This window comes from Hyla sarda, chromosome 10, assembly GCF_029499605.1.
Source record: "Hyla sarda isolate aHylSar1 chromosome 10, aHylSar1.hap1, whole genome shotgun sequence".
NCBI lineage: Eukaryota > Metazoa > Chordata > Amphibia > Anura > Hylidae > Hyla > Hyla sarda.
This window is the reverse complement of record NC_079198.1, coordinates 103,272,147-103,297,118: the sequence shown is the minus strand read 5'-3', so window position 1 is coordinate 103,297,118 and position 24,972 is coordinate 103,272,147. Positions and strand designations below refer to the sequence as shown.

At 42.7% G+C, this 24,972-nt stretch overlaps 1 long non-coding RNA gene across 1 annotated transcript in view; it reads right to left on the bottom strand.

Moving 5' to 3' along the window:
- Positions 1-23,597, bottom strand: part of LOC130294164 (uncharacterized) — a 40,037-nt gene extending 16,440 nt beyond the window's left edge. Inside the window, exons 1-3 of the long non-coding RNA XR_008848408.1 lie at positions 23,476-23,597; positions 21,243-21,337; positions 19,311-19,397 (exon numbers count right to left, since the gene is read on the bottom strand). This is a non-coding gene — a long non-coding RNA (uncharacterized LOC130294164). The remainder of the gene's footprint in view (positions 1-19,310; positions 19,398-21,242; positions 21,338-23,475) is intronic.
- Positions 23,598-24,972: the final 1,375 nt, after the last annotated feature.

Sequence of the window (24,972 nt, the reverse complement as noted above, 5' to 3'; positions counted from 1 at the left end):
CCTAAAAAGTACTGGAAGGATTAAGATTTTTAAATAGAAGTCATTTACAAATCTGTTTAACTTTCTGGCACCAGTTGATTTAAAAAAAAAAAAAAGTTTTCCATGGTAGTACCCCTTTAATACAAGGCCTTGGGAAGCAGAGCACCCACTGTAGGACTAAACGTCCAAGCACAGTTGGTATTTTGGTATGTCGGTTATGTCTCAGTGTGGCCGCTTAGTAAATTACCTATGACTACAGCATGAGTCTTTGGTGAACCAAAATTTTAATGTAATAAAATTCAAATACATGCTTTCTTATGTCTTCCTATTGTGCCAAAATCAAAACACGGCATATTCTGTATAAAAGTACGGTAAATCAAAATTGAGAGAACAGAACATGTCAACTAAAGTAGCTTGTGAAGAAGATAAACCTTGTGTGGTGCCACAAGGAGGAGAGGTTGAGTAATCCAGGTTAGCTGAGGGTAGTAGTCCCTTTGACAAAGTGTTTTGTAGTGTCATGTGTGGCAGGGTTGTCTTGCTAACCTGATGGGTCCCTCGACGAGTCTGTGCAACTTTTGTAATGGGGGGTGGGGGACTCTAGCACAGTGTAGCCAGTCCTTGACCACGGGTTGAACTTTACTTAACATCACTGTTCAGAATCCAAATTAACCACTTAAGGATGCATGGCGTTCCTCTACGCCCAAATGCCGTAAGTGGCTTTGAAGAGAGAGCAGGATCTGTGCTCGCTTCAAAGCAGTAAGTGTCAGCTACTATGAGTAGCCTGACACTCACTGCTTATGCCGGGCAGCAGCGATCCCGCTGCTGTCCAGCATTTAACCCCTTAGACGCTGTGATCAATGGCGATCACAGCATCTAAAGTGAAAGTAAAAGTCTGCGGTAGCTCAGAGCAGCTTACCGAACCCCTGCAACGTGATCACATGGATGCGGTAAGCTAAAATGGCGGAGATTGGTCCTCTCACATGCCGCCGATCACCGATTTACTTATGTAGATGAGTGGATTGCCATCACACTATGCCACATCATTATACAGTGAATGCAATATAATTGCATATAAAAGTCCCCTATGGGGACTTAAAGAGTGTATAATAAAAGAAATAAAAAGTCTCTAAAATGATATAAAAACCCCTTTCCTAATAAAAATGTAATTACCATTATTTTCATATTTTACAACAAAAAAAAAAAAAAAGGAAACATTTTTCACATTTTTGGTATCACCATGTGCGTAACTGTCCAAACCACTAAAATATAATTTATGATCCTGCACAGTAAACGGAGTAAACGTTAAAAAAAACACCATTGGCTGTCCATGCATGCTGGGAGTTGAAGTTTTGCAATATCTGGAGGGCCACAGTTTGAGACCATGGATTTATAATCAGGGGAGCTATGAACTTTTACTATAATGGGGCAATTGGCTAGTTAGTGTGAAACTGTCTTAAATGTATGGGCCCATTCTCTATCTTTAGTGGGCATAACCATTTAACATGCTTTAGGGACAGTTGTCTGCCTGGTTTAGTCTGCTTTCTGTTTAAATTGTCAGTACTTTAGAAAGTTTTAATCCATGACTCCAACTTTGGTTGTCCATTTATGAGTGATCAGCACTTGAAGGCCCCTCTACCCCCTAACAAGATGTCAGTATTTAGAACAGCTCATGGTATTTGTGGGGCTCCAAAAGATTCAATAAGAGGTATCTTTTGGAGAGCCGCCTCTATACTTTTAGAAGTGTTGGATTAATACAAGGCCTTGGGAGAAGCAGAGCACCCACTGTAGGACTAAACGTCCAAGCACAGTTGGTATTTTGGTACGTCGGTTATGTCTCTGTGTGGCCTCTTAGTAAATTACCTATGACAACAGCATGAGTCTTTAGTAAAGCCAAAATTTAAATGTATTAAAATTCAAATAAATGCTTTCTTATGTCTTCCTATTGTGCCAAAATCAAAACACGGCATATTCTGAATAAAAGTACCGTAGAACAAAAGTGAGAGAATAAAACGTGTCAACTAAAATAGCTTGTGAAGAAGATAAACCTTGTGTGGTGTCACGAGGAGGAGGGGTTGAGCAGTCCAGATTAGCTGAGGGTAGTAGTCCCTTTGACAAAGTGTTTTGTAGTGTTATGTGTGGCAGGGTGGTCTTGTTAACCTGATGGGTCCCTCTATGAGTCTGTGCAACTTTTGTAATGGGGGGTGGGGTCTAGCACAGTTAAGGCAGTCCTTGATCATGAGTACACTTGTCATGGTGTCTGGGGATGTACCCACAATGGTGCAGACAGGGTTCCCTAAAATGGAGTGTTTAGGTGACAGAGAATGTTGCATCTGTGGGCGTAGGGTGTGGAGTCGAACCATGAGAACCCCTGCGATCTCCTAAACGGGCCCTGGCTCTCTGAGAGCACACACTACATTCATTTCTATGGGAGTGCTGAAGATGCCAGAGTACAGCACTTGGGTCTCTTCGGGACGCCCCGCAATCAGACATTTATCCCCTATTCTGTGGATAGGGGATAAGTTACTTTTTACTGCCCAACTCATTTAACATTTTCTAGTTGGGGTATAGTTGTGATTTGTCAAGTTTTACTGATGATAATAGGTTTGGGCATGGGCCTGTGTACCCAGCATTGCATTTATACTGTATATTGCGCTTTACAGTGGGGATCAAAAGTTTGGGCACCCTAGGTAGAAATTTGTATTAATGTGCATAAAGAAGCCAAGGAAAGATGGAAAAATCTCCAAAAGTCATCAAATTACAGATTAGACATTCCTATAATATGTCAACAAAAGTTAGATTTTATTTCCATCATTTTCACTTTTAAAATAACCGAAAACAAAAAAATGGTGTCTGCAAAAGTTTGGGCACCCTGCAGAATTTATAGCATGCACTGCCCCTTTGCAAAGCTGAGACCTGCCAGTGTCATGGATTGTTCTCAATCATCATCTGGGAAGACCAGGTGATGTCAATCTCAAAGGTTTTATATGCCCAGACTCATCTGACCTTGCCCCAACAATCAGCACCATGGGTTCTTCTAAGCAGTTGTCTAGAAATCTGAAACTGAAAATAGTTGACGCTCACAAAGCTGGAGAAGGCTATAAGAAGATAGCAAAACGTCTTCAGATGTCAATATGCTCTGTTCAGAATGTAATTAAGAAATGGCAGTCATCAGGAACAGTGGAAGTTAAAGCAATTTTGCTGGGGATCGCCCTTAGCAACGGTTTACAGGTGCAGGACCTCCGCCCCAGCAAAGGTGCACAACTGCACTTGGGGTTGAGTTTCCTGCTATAACCATGTTCATGCAAATATAAGCCGACATGTCTTTGCTTAAGGCTTATACTAATGCACCCTTTTATCTTGCTGGGTAGCATTAGGGTTTCAACTGTGAGGCCTGCTATAAATGAACCAACCAGGGTGGGGCTTGTAGCTTGTCTCCTCCCTCCCATTGTATGTGTGCCTAGCTCACACTGGAGGTAACTGAGGAGCAATCTGCAAGTCGGACCTGTGGCTGCCGTAATTTGGTTCCTGGTTTTATTTATCTGGCCAGGTAGGTTAGCTGATAGGTCCCGCACCATTTGAGAAACCTTGGCGTGGTGTGCGGACTCAAGTGTGTCCTTCATATAAGTATATACTGGCTAATGTCTCAATTTTACATCAGTTCTGAGGGTTAGCTAATGTCATTGTTTACATTAACCACAGTTGTGAAACCACAATGTGATCCATAGGTGCAGGTCCTCCACTCAAACGTAGGTGCACAACTGCACTTGGGGTTGAGCACCTTGTATCACCTTAGATCACGTCAATGTAATTGTTTGTTTGAAGTTAAAGCAAGATCTGGAAGACCAAGAAAAATATCAGACAGAACAGCTCGCAGGATTGTGAGAAAAACTATTCAAAACCCATGTTTGACTGCACAATCCCTCCAGAAAGATCTGGCAGACACTGGAGGTGTGGTACACTATTCCACTATAAAGAGATACTTGTATAAATATGTTCTTCATGGAATAGTTATCAAAAAAAATCCTCTATGTCCTCACCACAAAAATCAGCGTGTGAACTTTGCAAATGAAAATATAGACAAGCCTGATGCATTTTGGAAACAAAATTTTGGATGCAAATTTTGGATGCTAACTTGATGCCATCTGTGAAAAAGCTGAAGTTAAAGAGAGGATGGCTTCTACAAATGGATAATGATCCTAAACACACCTCGAAATCCACGGGGGATTACATCAAGAGGCGTAAACTGAAGTTTTTGCCATGGCCTTCACAATCTCCTGACCTCAACATAATTGAAAATCTATGGATAGACCTTAAAAGAGCAGTGCTTGACAGACAGCCCCAAAAACTCAAAGAACTGGAAGACTTTTATAAAGAAGAATGGGCAAAGATACCTCAAACAAGAATTGAAAGACTCTTGGCTGGCTAAAAAAAGCGTTTACAAGCTGTGATACTTGCCAAAGGGGGCAGTACAAGATATTAACTCTGCAGGATGCACAAACTTTTGCAGACGGCATTTTTTTGTTTTCTGTTATTTTGAAAGTGTAAATGATGGACATAAAATCTAACTTTTGTTGACATATTATAAGAATGTCTATCTGTAATTTGATGCCTTTTGGAGATTTTTCCGTCTTTCCTTGGCTTCTTTATGCACATTAATACAAATTTTTACCTGGGGTGCCCAAACTTTGGATCCCCACTGCATGTTCAATTTCTGTATTTTTGCCATTTATTGCAGAGGAAACATACGATCACAAGCACAACTAACATCTATCTGGCATCTGTTTATATAGCTTTAAAGGGAAATCATATACTTTTTTTTTGCAAGATACATCTGCAAACCAAGCAAATATACCAAATGATACTACAGTAACTTCTATAAGGTGCATTGCCCAGACCAGGACATTGTGCCAAACAAACCAGAGCTTGCAAGAGCCTGCAGATTGCTTATTTTATTTCATATTTCCATACTTATTAGTTTTACCACAGCATGTGGTTTCAGTGTTTATCTTGTTGTCGCAGGTGGTTGCTTTGTGTTATCCTATTGTTCTGTAACTTAGATCACCACAAGGGCCCTATGGTGGATCTAAGTTTTTATGTTTTCCAAATTTTGTTTGATGTTTTATGCAATTTTTTCTTCAACCCTTATACCAGTTTTCCCCAACCAGGGTGCCCCAGCTGTAGCAAAACTACAATTCCCAGAATGCTCGGACAGCCAAAGGCCAGTGTTTCCAAACCAAGGTCCCTCCAGCTGTTGCAAAACTACAACTCCCAGCATTCCTGTACAGCCTTTGATCAGTGTTTCCTAAGCAGGGTGCCCCTGTTGTTGTTAAACTATAACGCCCAGCATGCCCGGACAGCCAACGGCTGTCCGGACATGCTGGGAATTGTAGTTTTGCAACAGCTGGAGGCACCCTGGTTGGGAAACACTGCCTGGTCACAAGTATATATGAGGTTAACATGAAAGGACTGCTTTCCATCTGTTTGTTTCATTTCTGGAGTAATTGGATATTTGTAAATGCTTGAGGCTACAAATATGCCATCTCAATATTGTGGTGTCCCGGTACAGGACATGTTCCTGTACCATCTCTAGGTCCCCTCTGGAAGAGTCCCAGCAGTCCATAGGGCTCTCCTGCTTGGCTCACCCCTTGCTCACCTTCTGTTAATGCATTGTAAATGTGTTGTGTACATTTTGTTCATTATACATAAAGTTGTACAAATGTATTGAGGTTAGTCATGTGAACCACTGTCATGTGACACTACCCAGAGTGCCATGGGCACAGGAACCACAGGCTTTGCAACCAATGGGCTTTAGTCCAGCCTCCTTAGTACATAAGGGGCTGTAGTCTCTAAATTCTCTCTGTTATCTCCTGGATTTCAGCCAATCACAATATCTGTACTATCTAAATTCATCTCAGCTAGGAAAGAACCTACAGCCACATCAAAACGTGAATTATCAAGCTCTATCTACAATTCTAGTGACTACTACTCAACTCAAGAATGATATTAGTAGCACAGTGGCCTGCATAGATATTCTCAATACTACAAGTCCCAGCAAGCCTGTGAGGTATCCTGCATCCCGGTTGCCTCTAGAGAAACTGCATATTTGTAAAGACTGTTTAATAAGAATTCCAAGTAAAGGTTCCAGTAATTTTCACAATTCCTGCTGTGGACATTCCTTTATTGAAAACCGTTTTTGGGTTGGTTGACGGCGGTTACCATACCGGAATGACCACATCCTGGCTTCACGAATAATCAAGGGTTAATACCACCAGACCCTGCTACGTACTGCAACACCCCGGCACCACAATATCATAGGTAAAACCACTAGTATCAAGCTGGAAACACATCTCACAGGATTGCACAATTGTTAATAGGTGATAGACACAGCTCGGCGCCTCCTCCCACGTCACAGAGCATGCACACAATTCTCTCCCATTGTTTTTTTTTAACTGAAGATTGTTCTGTCCATGTGGCTGCTGTAGAACAAAACTGTAAACTACTATCAACAGGTTATCTGGCAAAATGTCTGCCCCTATAATCATGTTAGCAATATTGCATAAAACTTCTCCAGAAAATTAAATACATTAGAAAACATTGGGGGAAATTTATAAAAACCTGTGCAAAGGAAAAGTTGTCCATAGCAACCAATCAGATCGCTTCTTTCATTTTTGCAGAGGCCTTGTTAAAAATGAAAGAAGCAAGCTGATTGGTTGCTATGGACAACTAGGCAACTTTTCCTTTGGATGGGTTTGATAAATCTCCCCCTTTGTCTTCAGGATAGATAGTGTTAAAAAAAATTTCACGTGATGGCTTTTAGGAGGTTTAGATATGTGCATATTTTCATTGCTCTATGACACAGTGTTTTTTTAATTTTAAATTCGTAACCTACATTCTTAGGCCCCTTTCACACTGCCATTGTGCCCTGTTGGCAAACATCCGCAAGGCACTTTTTTTTTTGTTGTTGCCTTAACGGATGTTATTTTTGACGGAACACAATGGGAAACAACGGGTTCTGACAAATCCCATTTACTATTATGGAGTCCAACGGGCGCCGTTGTTTTCTGACGGGAGAAGTCGGAGGAAAAAACGTTGCATGATGTATTTTTCCTCCCACTATTCTCCCCGGGTTCCCCCAACGGACGTCACACTGTGGTGTCACAACGGCAGCATGAAAGAAGTCTTAACTATACAAGTTCTCTATATAAGAGCAGCCATTAGGATCTTCTTGGTTATAATGAAACATGAGAAGGGCCTTTTTTTCTTTTTTTTGCATGACATGTTTCTTATACTCAAGCTAGGAATCAGCGACTTCTCTATAACACCTCATGTAGGTACTGTAACATAATAATAACTGGGAAGCAAAGACTACCCTTCCCCCACATATACACCAGGCAGGGCACTCAACTATTGGGCCCACGACCTCCAGTGGTCCGGGCTAAACCAGGAACCTGACTCACCTAATGTGCCTGGGCAAGCGCTAGTGATAAATGTATCTGCATCCTTAGGACAAAGATACAGTTAAAGGCTATGGCAGTGCAGAGAGTTACTGGTCCCTCCAATGCCATGTACTATCATAGGCTGCTGGTTGTAGATCTGAGTCACTGGATGGAACAGCACTGTAATCTCTTATATGGCCTAATATGTATGGTAAAGTACATGCTCCTTATATAGCAGTATTATTTGGTTACTATATGAATGTAATATTTAGCAAAATACTGTAGATTGGGGTTTAAAAGGGGCTATTTATCTATAGGGCCCACAATGCTGTAATAGGGGAGGAGGACATACAAAAGTTTGCTATGGATCCTTTTATAGTTACACCCCTGACACCAGAAGTTTTTTCTAAGTTGACGCATTTAATTCACACAGCAAATCTTAAATCAACAGAGCCTTAAAGGGGTACTCCACTCCCCAGCGTTCAGAACACTTTGTTCCGAAAGCTGGATGTGGGTTGTGGGGGTTGTGACGTCATGGTCACACCCCTTGTGATGTCACACCATGCCCCCTCAATGCAAGTCTATGGAAGGGGGTGTGGCAGCTGCCAGGCCCCTCTCATAGACTTGCATTGAGGGGACATGGCCATGACATCCCTATTTTTATATGTTGTATATCTTAGCAAAACATTAACCTTTCTAATTTACTTCATTAAAAAATGTACCTCCTTTTTATAGAAATCATGGCATACAGAACATTATCACTTTCTCACTTTTATGCTTGTGATGTGAGAGCCTGCGGGGGGGGTGAGTGCTGCCTTGCTTCCGCTTATCCCCTCCGCAGCTTCTCACGTCAAAGAATGAAGATGTTTGCATATTCAGGTAGGGGGTGGAGCAGGAAAATTGATCAGGCTGGGGAGCTGGGTGAGCCGGCTCCCCGTCTCCATTGCGCAAAGCTGCACAATAGTAAGATAAACGGCCAGAACACAGGCAAGACTTAGCCAAAAAATGTGAGTAACCCTTTTTTTTAAGTTCTTCACCCACACAATAACCAAGTATACTGGGTTTAGTGCACGTGAACTAGCTGTCAGGTTTTCTTTAAAGTTCTGTTTACACTATAGTTGAGGACTCAGATTTTATATTAAAGGGGTTATTCACCATAAGGAGATTTTAGTAGGTACCTGGCAGGCAGTAATGGACATGCTTAGGAAGCATCTGCGCTTTTCTTGGGACTAAATGGCTATGTTGTGAGATTACCATAACACTGTGGCTAGCTTTCTGTGAACTTGTATTTCCTGTTTGACTTTTCTTTTTTTGACTACAAATCCCAAAATTCCATCTTCCTCCCTCCCACACATCAGCCACCCTACCCATTGAAACATAAATGAGCTGCATCTATTCAAATCAGTGTGGTTTTCAATCAGGGAGCCTGCAGCTGTTGCATTAGTTGCAGATTGATCCCTCCACCCATTGAAGCAGACAGGCTCCCTGTCATCAGCTGACTAGTGAGTCAGGTCTCGGCCGCATTGCAAGCTGGGAAAAATCTGAGACAACAGTCATTTTGTATGCTGATAAAAATAAATATTGGACTGAAAATCACATAAGAATTGTGAGAAAACCTTCACACACAGGTACAGACACTATATTAAGAACTACACTAACTTCACAGCCCCAGTAGGATAGTCAAATAAAAAAAAACATTCCTAGAATACCCCTTTAAAGGTGAAGTCTACTAAATAGTATGTTTCGTCCGTTGTGCCCGGGCTGCAAAAAAAAAAAAAAAAAAGAAAGAAGATACTTTTCAGTAGACTACTCCTTTAAGAATCGTGCAACAAGCAGTCAATTCCATGAAGAGACGATGAGACCCTCATAGACCTCACAGAGCAGAGATGCCATGTTAGAAAAGTCAGATATTCAATAACAAGGGATAGTGTCTTACCTTGAAAGTGAGTGTCACTTAATCTTAAATTAATCTCCAAATCACATGTCAATGAAGGACAAATAAAGTGGATTTCGATAAATATCTAATTGAGGGGTGAATGCACAATTACTTCTCCAGCGTGGTCTGCCTCACTCTAATGGTCACCAGGAATTCTCCTAAGGTCTTTGCCTTTATTCTTATTTCGTGTTAAGTCAGGTGGATTTATATCATAAACATGTGTCACATAGCGAGATACTGTGAGTTTCCTTCCCCTCGCTCTGTAGCTGCCCAGCTCCATCCACATGTGTGGAAAGTTTTCTGCTTTGTACAGTTGGCTGCAGGCGGCTATCAGCAGGTCAGCGCTCGGGTCCTGGATTCTAGTAACAGTAGCTGCGGGCAGCTGTTCACTTTCTATTTTCTTTATTAGTATTATGTTGCTTTATAAGTTGCTTATCAGGTGATTTATAGTATATATCAGATCTGCATAGTTTACATGCACTAGAACCTCTACTACTAGAACCTCTGTTTCACTGATTAAAATGAGGCTGACAGTTTTATGATACACCAATCCATTCCCAAGACATAACATAGAAACATAGAATGTGCCGGCAGATACGAACCATTTGGCCCATCTAGTCTGCCCAATATTCTATATACTATCAATAATCCTTGCCCCTATCTAATATGAAAAATAGCTCTACATATGCAAACTAGCCCCAAATAGCCAATTGGGCGGAAACTATCATAGACTTACAAGGGGGTGTAACTCTGAGCCGCCGATCACACCGTGAGAATAGCAGACTACTCTTATGAGTGGAGCCACCTACATATGCACACCAGAAACTGCATCTTCAAGTATCTGGAAAGACCTCCTGCTGAGAGACTGACCTCACTCATTGGGCATTGTCAGATCAGCTCAGATTCCTGTCCCCTTGTCTAGGATAGTCATTTAGGACCTTCTTTGCAGATCTGGAGCTAAAAGATAAAATATTTCTATCAGGGGTGTGTGTGTGTGTGTATATATATATATATATATATATATATATTGTACATTATACATGTTTACTGGATTACAGTATTAAAACTCAAAACTCACAATGCTATTACATGCAGTAAAGAAAAGGTCTTTCAAACTTATGGCTTTGTTCTTTGCTTCCCAGCTTGTAGTGTTACTTTTAATGTGATGTGAACGGAGCCAAAGAGTTACATCCTGGAGGACCTGGAAGATTCGTGCATTGATTTAATTGTTAATACTTCATGGTGCTGCAGGGGAATCAAACATTTGCTAAGGGAACCCAAACAGCTATTTACTGTGGGTCCAAGCAATGGGACGACCCATTTATCATCTAGGATACTTCTAACAAAAAGGATTGTACAAAATGTACAACCCTTGTGATATTATGTTATACACCACGGCTGCAACATCTTTAATACTTATGACAATTGTAACACCCCATGGGTGTGGACCCACAGTACCACAAGCTGGCCAGGCAGGCAGAATGGGGCGAATTGACACTAAAAATAGTATAAGACGCAGCAGAGCTGAACAGGTGTATATTAGCTGAGCAGATGCTGTGAGTACAGCCAGCCAAGTTCAGTATACATGCAGAATCAGGAACACAGGTACAGCCGACAGACAGACAGGATCAGGAACTCAGGTTCAGAAGACAGGATTTAGGGACCTTAGCAATACAGGAAAACAACCTTGCTCGGGCATCAGGCAACAGGTGGAGCAGGTTAATATAGGAAGTGCAAGGCAGAGATTGGAGGAGGATCCATTAGTGAGTGCACACTGTCTCTATAAGATTCAGTTATATGAAGGATTATGTTAAATGAAGGATAGCCTTATACCTATCCCATGCATGCTGAGCCTTAGTGTGATGCATTGACCACGGGCAAACCAGGTAGAAGACAGCAGTGAAGGACTGGAACGCGATACTGGGAGACCAAGTGAGCAGTGGCAGGTGAGTCCTGTTTATTGTTTTATATGCAGGCAGCCTGGGCATCATACTGAAAAACATTTGAGCATGGGACTCCTATAAAATCCTTCAGTGTATTTGCCGCTACCACTTCTGCAAGAAGGCTATTTCATACATCCTCTAAAGTTAGAAGATCATTTTTTAAAGTATACAGTTTTTTTTCCTCCTATTACATCCTGCTTCTGACAACTGATCGGATTTAATAATGCCCCAGACCTAGGGGGCTTCAATACTCCCCCCGCTGCTTGTTTGGCACCAAACAAATGCACCTCCCACCCACTGTCTTAGATGCTATAGTCACCTTTGACCATGACATCTAAGTGGTTAAATGGTCAGGGTCCAAGTTATTTCTGATCCCCGTTGGTGCTGGTGGTAGTCAGCTGTAATGTACAGCTGTCGATGTCTTGACAAACATGCCAAACAAGGGATTAAAATCAGCCACTAAATAACTATTTACAAAAGGTGATCTTTATAATCCTTTTGTCATTTATTGCTTGTAGATGGGGCCAGTATGTGACAACATAAAAGGTCATACCTTATTTTGGCACTTCTGACATTAGCTTGTTGTATCATGGTGGAAACCATAACATGCATTATAACTGCATTGAGGTGTAGTTAGCATGTAGAGGCATCTTGTGAGGTTAGTTATTACCCTGGTACATGGGTTGTTTCCACCACAAACTGTACCATAAACCTTGAGAAATGTGTATAACTACCATATTAGTATTTATCTTTATAAATAACTCTCTGGTTGTTTTCTACAAAAGGCTAAGTTCCCATTGCCATTGTGCTCCGTGCTTAAGGGTCCGTTTGGCTCTTATTATTGCTTTCTTCCTAGTTTCCAAGATTATAACAATTTTTGCCCCTATATGTGTAGATGGGATGACTTGTCCTGCTAGGTTGTTCAGTGACAGACATGCAGAAAAATAGAGTACAAAACTAAAAAGAATTTTCATAAATTACTGAACTGCTGTAAAAAAAAGTGTGAATACAGCCAAACACAAAGGTAAAGAATGAGCTACACCCTGACAAGAATTTATACAGTATATTTCCACCCATATTTACCAATACTGCACCCACTGGGCTCTTAAATATTGGGAATGCGTGTAGTAAATCTGGATTAGGTTAGGTTTCCACACATATTTTTTACTTCTGGCTTTTTTTTTTGGAAAACTGTCACTGTAGTTTTTGATCCAAAGTCAAAAGTGGATCCAGTAAGAAGGAGAAGTGTTCTGTAAGTGTCCACCCCCACCCCCTATATTATTCCCATTCCTCTTGAATACACTTTTGGTTTTGGCTTAAAGATTTCTGTGGAGGTTTTTCCCAAAAACACCAGAAAAAACCTGTGAAAACCCAGCCTAAATGCAGCACTGGATGACTGCTGAGTACAAGGGTGACAAGGTCAGGTAGAGTTCTCCATGTGTCTGTTTTAGTCACAACAAGGATTGGATACAAGAAAAAGAAAAACATATGAATTTCCTGCCTTCTGGGCAGTTTATTGTTTGTGTTCCTTTGCAGCATTTTGTTTTAATTTTTTCCCCAAAATGGATGTGGCCAAGTAAAATATAAAACACACAATTGTATATACAATAGTTCATAGCACTTCCCCCCCAAAACACAGCGGGGGATATTTATCAAAGCCTGTGCAAAGGAAAAGTTGCCCAGTTGCCCATAGCATCCAATCCGATTGCTTCTTTCATTTTGCAGAGGCCTTGTTAAAAATGAAAGAAGCGAGCTGGTGGTTGCTATGGGCAACTGGGCAACTTTCCCTCTGGACAGGTTTTGATAAATCTCCCCCAGCGTGCTTTAGTTATGCTGTTTTTCTGGCATTTTCCTATAGGCTTCTGTGGTGAGGGTGTGATGAAGGGCAAATGTTATTACCCTAGGAGCAGATGGCATTAACCCCTTGTGTTCATGATGCCAGGGCGTGTTTTTACCTCTACACCAGCCGAAGGTATGGCCGCTGGATCCTGGGCAAGGCACGGGGCAATTAATGTCTCTGACGCCAAGTTACGAAACAATGGCAGCTTTACTGAGGTAGACAGATGGTATAGTATTTACAGCTCAGTCGGGCCCAAGGAGGTGACCAGTTACTTCAGAGACCCTAGTGCTCGCTGGGATTTGTAGTGGATTTGTACAATTTGCTGCAGGCCCACACTGACTTTATACAGACTGATCATGACTGACTTGACTAGGACTGACTAGACAAACTTCACCCCGTATGTAGCTTACCAGGTTTTGACTTTCACCTGTGGGGCACTGGGTTGGTAGAAGCGTGGTTGCTTGGTAGGCCTTGGGTCTCCTCAGGACACTAGACACTCTCAGGACTTGACTGATCTTCAGCTTAGTTTAGACTGGAACTCAAGAGCACTAGCTAGCTCCTCCCAGTGTTTATATGGGGGAGACTTTGGAGGGGTCCCATAGGTGACCCTACAAGTCACCTAACCACTGGTACCTTCCTTGGTTACAACACTTAGTAACAACATTTAAAGGCACATAACATTATATATACATTACATTAGATAATACATGCCACTTATTAACCTTTTATAACACACAGCTTAAGGGAGGACTCAAGGGACACTGCAATAGAGTCCGCCAGACAGAACAGCAAGAGTACAGGGGTGCAACTCCTGTACTTGGCCACCACACTTTATCAAAGGAGAACTCCACCAAAAATTAACTTATGCTCTATCATGATTGGGGATAAGTAGATGTTCGGGGACGGGGGCTCACGCGGCAGATTTGCAGCGTGAAATATGCTGTGAATTCGCTCCATGTGACCCTACCCGAAAGCTAGGTTTCCACGCAGGTTTTTTTCTGATGTATTTTGGAAAACTGCCACTGTAGTTTTTAAGCCAAAGCCAGAAGTGATTTTAAAAGGAATGTGTATATATATATATATATATATATATATATATATAGGAAAGATGTATACTTCTTTTTACTGGATCCACTTCTGACTTTGGCTGGGAAACTGCAGTGGCATTTTTCCCCCCAAAAATGCCCCCCCAAAAAAACAAAAAAAAACATTTCTGGAGACCAAGCCTAAACATCACACAACTTTTGCCTAATATAAATCCAAAACATTTATGTTCCAAAAAGCCATTGAGCCTAGCCAAAGTGTACTTTTACATTTACTATTTATGGACTATTAAAGGTTATGTATATTGGATTTATGTGGAAAAAACATTAATCCAGGGATTTATTCTAATGCCATATTGGAGTCGGTAAATAACTTTTCCTGATATGAGGCAATTGGCATCAGCCTCATAAGGGGTTTTCCCTCTTCTGGATCAACACAGAGGGGTTATAGGTTAAACTTGATGGACTACTGTCTGTTATCAACCGTAAAAACAACGTAACTATATTTTATCATGTTTTGATCGATATGGCTTTGTGCCTCATTCCCCAGCTTGTTTTGTAAGACAAGGAGCCAGGGAGTGAACTGCATAACTATGCACTTCTTCCCACTCATTCTAGAGATTGGTGGGGGTCTGCATTCTCAGACCTTGACCAATAAAAACTTGACATTCTCTGCAATGCAATATGGGAAAAGTTTTTTTTCTAATGACATGGACACTTTAAGGATCCTTTAACACTAAGGCCATGTTCATACAGCGTAAAATGTTTGCAATGTCAGAAAACATGGACAGACATTCCGCACATTTGAATGTTCCGGTGGGTGCTAGGACCGCTCGGAAATGTGCCATCTCATAGAAGGCAATGCATTTCTGAGTGGAATCTGCAGAAAGAATAGACATGCTTATTCATTAGTGGATGCCAGAATCGGAATTTCTGCGGCTGTGTGCACAGAGCAGAAAATCAGGGATTCTGCAACAGAATTTCCGTTCGGCAATCTTCGGCTCTCCTATAGAGCTATTTAGAGGGGGTGTGGCGCCCCGCCCTTTGGGCGCGGGTCGAGACACGCCACTGTGGAGGAGAGCCGGGGCTCCATACAAGAGATCGCAGGGGCCCCAGCGCTCGGACCCCCCGCAATCTAAAACTTATCCCCTAGGGCATGGGTATTCAACTGGCGGACTGGCCAGTCATCCGGACCGCCCGATGGATCTCCCCTCCGATACAAATGAATAGCCATGGCCCAGAGCGAGGGAGCACTGTGTTCTCTGCCCGGCTGCATGGCGATTCTCCTGTGATGCAGGTGGCGCGATTAGTACTGCCTGCATCGTCTGCTCTGGACAGGCCTGACAAGAAGAGGCCGGAGCAGCGCGGGACCTGGGGCAGGAGCCAAAGCTCAGGTAAAAATTTGTGTTCCCCCACGTGTGGCTCTCCAGTTGTTTTAGAACTACAACTCCCATCATGACCTTCTGTCTGTGCACAATGGGAGTTGTAGTTTGCAACAGCTGGAGAGTCTCAGTGGCAAAGTTCATGAAGGGTCACAGTGGCATAATTAACTCTGGGGGCACAGTGGCATAATTAACTCTGGGGGCATAGTGGCATAACTAATTCTGGGGGGCAGTGGCATAATTAATTCTGGGGGACAGTGGCATCATTAATTCTGGGGGCACAGCGGCATCATTAATTCTCCTACCCCTTCCATAGGCTTGCATTGAGGGGGTGGAGAGTGACATCACTCAGGGGCGGAGTGGGGTGCTGTATGAAAGATTGCGGGGGGCCCCAGTGGGGATAGGGGATAAGATGTCTTAGGGTTGCAGTACCCCTTTAATAGCTGAATGAGTCCATCACACCGAGTGACATGACTCCTGGCATCTATCGTAGAGGAGGACATCCTATCATAAAACACGTAGTGACTCTGCACAATGACTTCTGCTCTGGAGTAAAGTTACAGAGGAAGGGAGAGGTGACTGAGAAATATTTACCATCCCAGTGACGTGGCTTTATATTATTCACTAAACATACTCAGCCCAACTGATGCAAGTAAATGATCAATCATACAGGATAATGAAACACTCTATGCAAGTTATGTACACAGAGAAAAGCCATTGGATATTTGCTGCAATATTATGTATACAGCTGCATATTCTATAATATTTAACTCAACCTCCCAAGGATGAGCCCCATATAAAATCTCTTACGCATAGTATTACCTTCTTCTCTAGACTAGTGTTTCTCAATGTTCCTAGGGCTGGAACCACACACAGGAACATTAGCATTTCTAACTCCTTGGTGCCTTGGGATATACATTTTTATAGCCATATGCTTAGCACAAACCTCCATAAATATACATCACTGGAATGGTATGGGAGCAGGAAACAATAAATATATCTAACACTTATAACCTTACAGTTGATAATATTGCAGCTGCCAAGATCAGAGAGAGCTCAGATCACTATTTGTCGCCTTAGGCTAGGTTCAGACTATGTAATTTCCGCCTGCAATTCCGCTGAAATTGCAGGCGGAAATTCCCTTCACAAATTCACACATCGGAATTTGTGAAGCAGAATTTGTGAACAGAAAATCCACATGGAAATTTCCGCCTGAAGAATGGCATTGCTCTTTCTTCAGGTGGAAATACTTGCGGAACACATTGCATTCTATTGGAGACTGCAGTGTCCGCACGGTCCTAGCACCGCACTCGGAATCTCCAGGTGGAAATTTTCTGCCCGGAGATTCCGTAGTCTGAACCTAAGCTTAGAAGCCACAGTCAGAAACAACCACTTCATTTGTCTACACAGGGAGAGGGCATTATAAGATGCCTGTCAGTGTTAGGCATGGGCTGCAAGGCGACTCTGGCAACAAGTTTTCATGGCCAAAGGTTGCACTTCTGTATGTGCTAAGAAAGTAAATAGAATTGCTTTGCAATCCTCAAGTGATCAGAAGTTCAATTCATCCCTGTTTACTGTCATTAGGTGCACTACAATACGATTCAGAACACGGCAAGCTGTGATGACGCAACCCTTGTCATGGCCAAAGTCGGTGTGAAGCTCTAGCCCAGAGATTTCCAAACTTTTCATATCGGTGACAAGCTTTTTTGACACACATAGTTTTGTAATAGACCCCAAATTTTTTTACTAGCAAACGGGAAGTTTTATGTGTCCGTATGAGTAAGGCCTGGTTCAGACTGAGGAATTTCCAAGCATAGTTCTGCTTAGAAATGCCGCCTAAAGAATGATCTTGCATGTTTTTTCAGAGCCAGCCGCCCTAGGAATCTTTGTCCAGATTTTTTTTCTGGCCAGAGATTCCTCAGTCTTAACCTAGCCTAACAGTATGTAAATATGTGCTACCCCCCCCCATGCCATTTCATAACCCCCCCCCCCCCCTCATCACACCCTGTACCATTTCATCACCCCTCTTCATCATCCTTCTTTGCCATTTCATCATACTTCCTTCATCACCCCCTGTGCCATTTCATTACCCCTCTTTATCACGGTGGTAGAGGGTGTGAGATGCAGGGCAGATGGAATTCCCCTGGGGCAGATGGCATTAACCCCTTGTATTCGTGACGCCAGGGCGTGGTTTATCCTCAATACCACCCGAAGGTATACCGCTGGATCCTGAGCTAGGCACGGGGGCAATAATGACTCCGACGCCAAGTTACGGACTGCGGCAACTTTACTGATGGCAAAGTCTATACAGTTCAGCCAGGCCCACGAGGTGACCAGTCACTTCAGAGACCTTAAGGGCTTGCTGAGACTTGCAGTGGTTTTGGACAATTTAGTGCAGGCCAAGTTGACTTGTAATAGATGACGGTGGCTGACTTGACTTGACTGGAGACAGACTAAGCTGTGACTTTAACTTACTTGTAGACTGGTGGCTGCAGACTTGACTTGAGGCTCCTATCACTCCAGACACACTCTTAGGCTCCACTGCAGCTCAACAAAGACTCAGGAACTAAGAGAGAGAAGACACTCCTCACAGGGCTTTTATGGGGGAGACTCTGGTGGGGTCCCATTGGTCACCCTTAAAGGGGTTCTCCGGTGCTTACACATCTTATCCCCTATCCAAAGGATAGGGGATAAGATGCCTGATCGCGGGAGTCCCGCCGCTGGGGACGCCCGTGATCATGCACGCGGCACCCCGTTTGTAATCAGTCCCCGAAGCGTGTTCGCTCCGGGTCTGATTACGGGCGACCACCGGTCTGGCGGCGTGTGATGTCACGCCGCCGCCCCCGTGTGACGTCACACTCCGCCCCTCAATGCAAGCCTATGGGAAGAGGAGTGACAGCTATCACTGCCTGCCTGACACGTACTGCCTGACAGAGCAGCAAGGGCAATGGGTAACAACTCCCGTACTGGGCCACCACATCACCCTTCTTCATCACCCCCTTTGCCATTTCATTACCCCTCTTTACCACCCTCCTTTTTCATTGCATCACCCTTCCTTCTTGAGCTCCTTCTGACATCTTGAAAGTCGCAGGCATAAAGCAGCCTGCGGCCTTCAAGAATACTTGACGGGGCTATGAGCTGGTGGTTCTTTGCTCCGTGACAGCTTTCGACAGCATGCACTTTCTATGAATGCATTTTTTAGGTGGAATGTGTGATATCTGGGCCATGTAATTGTTTGGATATTGGGAATATGAGCTACATTTCATTTGTGTGGCCTCCTTTTATATTGTATACTGGTATATCATTATCTGGAGGACTGGACTGCAAGCAATTCGTCCAGCTACATGTCCAGCTATACGTGATCCGTTGTTTGCTAAGTGTTATGTGCATATGTATCCTATATCCATACCTTCTTGCTGCTTTTTTATTGTTCATTTATTTGCTGTCTTTGTACTGTGTGGAATATGCAATATCGTTCTGTTATTTCATAAGAAAATTCCCCAAACCATATCTATTCACTTTATTTGTGATCCCCTGATGAACCTCTGTATAATATATATAAGCTGCATGGGGAAACACGTTGGGACATACAGGTGTTTATCATAGGAGAACCTATTATCTTATCTATATTTATTAGTGTTACAATGGGATTTTTTAGGATATTAATAAATTGATGTTTTAGCTCTACGTGGATATTGGTTTTTCTTGCATTCTATGGATGCCCATGTAGTTGAAAGTGGCGCTTGCTTACCTGACGATTTAGGGCAGTTGTCATGGATTTCTTGATGCTACAGTGAAAAGGGACTAGTTTCCTTGGTTCTTTTCTCAGCTCTAAAATCTGTAAAAGAATACTATGTGTAAACCAGGAGGATAACTATTGTGGGGGCAGAGGCTGCAGTCATGTAGGCCCTTCTGCCAGTCCATTGGCCAATATACCACAGAGGAGCAGAGCAGTGTATATGACATCAGTGCCCAGGATCTTATTTTCCATTTTATCATGGTTTCCAATGAATCAATAGACAAAATATCTTCTGAATGTCATGTGCACCATGGCTTACTCTACTATAGGGTAAAGTAAGACAGAGGTCAATGCAAACAATATAAGTCAAGTAACCTTCCGCACCCTGCGAACTCCTGCTGAGCCAACTTTATCCCGGTTGCCTTAGTTTCAAAGTCATACACCAGATGTCCATGTGCCATACACATGCTGTACTGTACAGATGATCAATACCTGCCAGTATTCTCTACACACAGAAGGTATTAAGCCTTTTTATTTATTTCCCATAGTTAATCTGTGAACCTGACAAGCTGAGACTTGATCTGCTGATGTCATAGGTCGCTACTTGAAGCCATAGCATTGCTAGGGGAGAGATTATTCTTTCTCCTATGTCTATATAGAGGTATTTATAAATGGGGTGCATACAGTAGATATCTGCTTATCTGTATACAGTATATGCTATATGTACACACATGAAGCTTTTTTGATCATTTGTATGAAGTGAAATGTTATAACACATTTTTTGCATCAATGTACTTATATTGTCATCACTCACTTCAGTCCTTGTCCTCATTTGAGATCACAATCTAATTTCCCTATTTCACTAGGGCCAAGATCATAGGAAGCCAAAACGATCAGAAGGTTTTTTTTATATTGTAGAGTAAAAGTAGACATCACCAGAGAAACAGATACAAGGTAGTGCCTGGGTCTTACTGTGGTGTCTTAGTACCAAAGGCTGTCCTGTGGGCTTCAGACTTCCTCAGGCAGACCTGCGGCACAGGTGTTGGGCCCACTAAAGGACTGGTTGCTGTAGTTATTATGTTTATTAAATTTTATTAGCCCTATGTTATCTGTTATTTATATGTGTTATACCTTTAAGAGAGTAGCAGTGCAAGCCCATGTGACCCTGCCTGCCCATTATATTGTTAGCCATATAGTGTAGTGGGGGAGAAGTTGCCCCAGTACCTGTGTGATCTCAAGCTGAGCACAAGTGTGGTAAAGTAGTAAAGGAGTGTGGAGAAGCTCTGAGGGAAGGCCCAGAAAAAATCTCTTCTCAAGTCTTATTCAGCCATTCTGCAAAGATACCCCCAGACAGTGGAAATTGAAGCCCTGACGGGGAAAGTCACAGGACCTTTTTCAGAACCCTAGCGGTTAGGAAAATCTTCATTCTCATATCGAGTTGGTATTAATCTATAAGGGGATTCCAGTAAGGCAACAGGGCTCCAAAGGGGTTAAACTGCATCCTCTTCACTCTGCACTATACTGTTGGTGTGTAATACTATCTGCACCCTGCTCAGTAAAAGGCAGTTATCCATGACCCGACATCGGTGTGTTTCTTTACTCCCCGTGTCTGGCCCAGGAGAAGCTGTCTCCAACCTCGGACCGTGTATAGGCTAACTGTGCCCTGGCATCACAAAGTGATCAGGTATTTCATGCACACCTGTGGCAACACATTACGTTACCCCTTTTTTCCCTCAGCCAACATGCAGAGGATTGGTGGGTCAGTCCTGTCCATGTTCTGACTGTTGAGGAAATTCAATGCCCAGTGGAGTGGAGTTAGAGCGGCAGCCTCTCCTTCTTCTCACTGATCTTCAGACACGAGGATAGCAATACAGCGGGTGAAATAAGTATTGAACACACCATAATTTTTCTAACTAAATACTGATTTATTTGAGACAACAGTACCTGCTAATTCCAGATATTTTTGAAGCTTCTTGGCTCTTGGACAACTCTTCTGATTCTTCTTCTCATTCCTCTGTCAGAAATCTTGTGAGGAGCACCTGGTTGAGGCAAAATTATGGTAAAATTATTGTCTCTCCACTTCCATATTATGACCCCAACAATGCTCAGTGGAACATTCAGAAGCTTAGAAATGCTCCTGTAACCAACGCCATTGTTATGTTTTCCAACAATTAGGTTGTGAAGGTCTTGAGACAGCTCTTTGCTTTTACCCATCATAAGATGTCTCTTGTGTGACATCTTGACAATGAGACCTTTTTGTAGACCATTAGTTGGGACTGAACCAGCTGATATTAATTTGCACTGACAAATTGACATTTGCTGGATTGCTTTTTACTTACTGATAGATTTCAGCTGTTGTCTTGGCTTTTCATGCCTTTTTACACCTCTCTTTTTTCATGTGTTTAATACTTTTTTCAGGTGTCATTTCACATTATTACACACACAACCTTCATTTCTGATCTGATTTGTTTTGGTTTCTTTGTATGTATGGATTACTTGGGTTGTCACCAAGCTCTAGTGAACATTTCATGTCAATAACACCTTTGCAAATATTTTTAGTGAGTAAAATGGTGTTCAATGCTTATTTCATCCACTGAATGTAAGGACTAGCTTTATCTGTATTAGTTATTTTTTAATGTCAATTTAAGAAGAAATTCCTGGGTAAGCAGGTACACATACTGGATTTTTTTTTATTATACATGGAATCTTCACTGTACTGTACGCAATGTTATCTATCCATGCTGGCACATCTGTCAAAGAGCTTAAACCTTTTTCCGCATTAGGTGAAACAATACAAGCCCTGTTTGTGTGCAACTGTTTGTAGACATATCTTGGAGAGGAAAAAGTGACGAGAAGCTGACTATGTTTGTTTGGTTGAGAAAGTGTTTCCTAACCAGGGTGTCTCCATCTGTGGTAAAACTATAATTTCCAGCATGCCCAGACAGCCTTAGGCTGTCCGGGCATGCTGGAAGTTGTAGTTTTGCAACAGATGGAGGCACTCTGGTTGGGAAACACTGGGTTGAGTGTTGGGATAATGGACATTGGCTCCTTTACATATTAACAGTCATGTTGGGAAAGACTCTGCGGATCCCTCTATCTTACAACTTTTCGCATCTCTTATCATCATGATTTACCTGTATAACCAGGGGTTAGATGAGTCCCTCGGTATGACCAGTGTGACATTGTCCCGCATGAATATGTGCTGATAGTCCATTCTCAGCATCTTTACTTGCTATTTTATATTATACCCAGAGCATATCCCCTGATGAACCTCTTTGATACTGAGGGGGGAAAACACGTCAGGCATGTGCTGATAGACCCTTCTCAGCACCTTCATTGCAAGAATTGCTATTGTATACTATCTCCACAGCGTATCCACTGATTGTCCCCTTTGATATTGGGGAGGGGACGGGGGGGGGGGGGGCGAAAGGTCGGAATTGTCATTGAGTACTATCAGGATTGAGTCTTGGGGAAGGTGTTGGAGTATGCTTTGAGGGGCCAGTGTGTATCCTAAATACATTTAACCACCACTGTACCACCTATATTTGATGGGTTTAGTAGAATTCGTTGCACCTCTGTCTTGTGATGATTTTCTTTTCTTCCATATGATTTGTTGGTTTCATCTATCACCACGGATCAGTTAATAATTTTAATACATATCTAATAAAAGTAGAAACCAATTAGAAGAAAGTCCAGCTCACTCCTCAAGCCCATGGCGCCAGGACTGGCGTGAGCAACGCCAACAGACACGTTAATGCAAACGAACAGGATGTCCAGCGCAGATGAAGGAACAAATTCTTTATTGCATAAAAGCTTCAGTACAGAGAGGACAAGACAATGTGACTCGTTTCGGTCCTAACAACGGACCTTCATCTGCGCTGGACATCCTGTTCATTTGCATATCTAATAAAAGTTATATCTGAGGTATTTTTTTTCTGCCACTGAGTAAACACTTGGTTAAGTACTGGGATAACAGACATTGGTTTCTTTTATATATCAACAATAGGAATCAGTTCAAAAAGCAACAAGAGACAGGGAGCCGGCACATATGTAACTAAGCAGCACTGCAAGCGGGTGTAGCACACGGGATGGGATCCAATCAAAGCCTTAAAGGTAGGTGCGTAGCCAGGACAGAAAGCACAACACAAGAGCAAAAGAAGACAGAGGCCCCACTCACCAGTCAGGTCTTTTTATTCATATCCAGCCAGCATATCGATGTTACAGGCGGGGGAGCGGGGTGGGAGGCGGCTGTCTCCGGAATAAGTTGTTTTGTGCGGCTTAGCGCACTTCCTCTATCCAGAATGACGTCCGGAGGTGCCGACTTCCTATTCATAGGGGCGGCACCGAACGGTCGCCTAGTAATCTGGCTAACAACTGAATCATGTGACAGTTAATACAGTCACATGACTGTCATGTGATATAAACATTACAGAGAAACGGGACAACAGAGACAGGTTAACTAATATACACCGGTGGGTTAAACATACAAAACAATTGAATGGTACAAGAAAGAACTGTAATCATTCCGGTCATTAAGGCCGGCATTTCCAGTTGCGTTAAGGCATATTATCCAATGGGCTTCTCTTGGAGAAGGAGTTTTCCTCCATCACCTCCATTTCTCGAAGGTGGAATTCTCTCCAGACCCACAAATATAAGGCTGCTGTAATTGCCATTGTGGGTTTGGTTCATGTGGGCAATAAATCTAGGAGCTCCAAGACTGGTCCGGATGGAACGGACGCATTCCCTGAACCATACCTGGAGCTGCCTGATGGTCTTGCCAACATAGAACCTCCCACATGAACAAACCAAAGCATAAACCACGAAAGTGGATCTGCATGTTATTAGCTCATTAAATTGGTGGTGACAACCTCCTAATGATATGGCCTTGCCTGTGTACATGTGTGTGCAGTGTGGACATGTCCTACAAGGGAAGTTGCCTTTAGGGGGGGTCTTTCGTAAACCAATTTGTGTCTAAAGAAATGCGATCGGTGGTGTTTTTAAATTTCTTAAGTTTCTCACCTCTTGTGGTATTCTTTCTGAATGTGACCAATGGGGGATGCTGGGCCACCTCGTGAAGGTCGGGATCAGCTTCCAACATGAACCAGTTGCGGTGTATAACACCATCCACCTGCTGGTTCATATTGGAATTAGCCAAGGAGAAACAGAATCGTTTGGGGGTCCTATCTCGATTTTTCTTATAATTGAGAAGGGATGATCTATCTAGACCCCTGACTTCATGTAGACTTTTCTCAATAATGTATTCTGGGTACTGCCTCGCCAATAGTCGCTCTTTAAGATCATGAGCCTGCCTTTCAAAAGTTGTAACTGGGAGTAAGGGATGCTCTTCTTCACGTGCAGGGGGTGGGAGCTCTTGAAATGTAGTAGTGAATTTCTGGCAATGGGTTTTCGAAAACCCTCTGTAATGAGGGTATCCCCCATTGCTTTAAGTTTGACATCTAAAAAATCAAGCTTGGAACCCCCAAACACAGCGGTGAAGAGCATGTTTTCTGTGTTTGTCTGGTTCAGGTAATCAACAAATTTAAAGAACTCTGTCTCAAAACGTCTTGATATGCCTGCAGAAAGGGTTTTTGGGAGAGAAGACATATTTGCATTCAAAGACGGCGAGGAACAAATTGGCGTAGGTACAGGAGACCGGCGTGCCCATAGCAGTGCC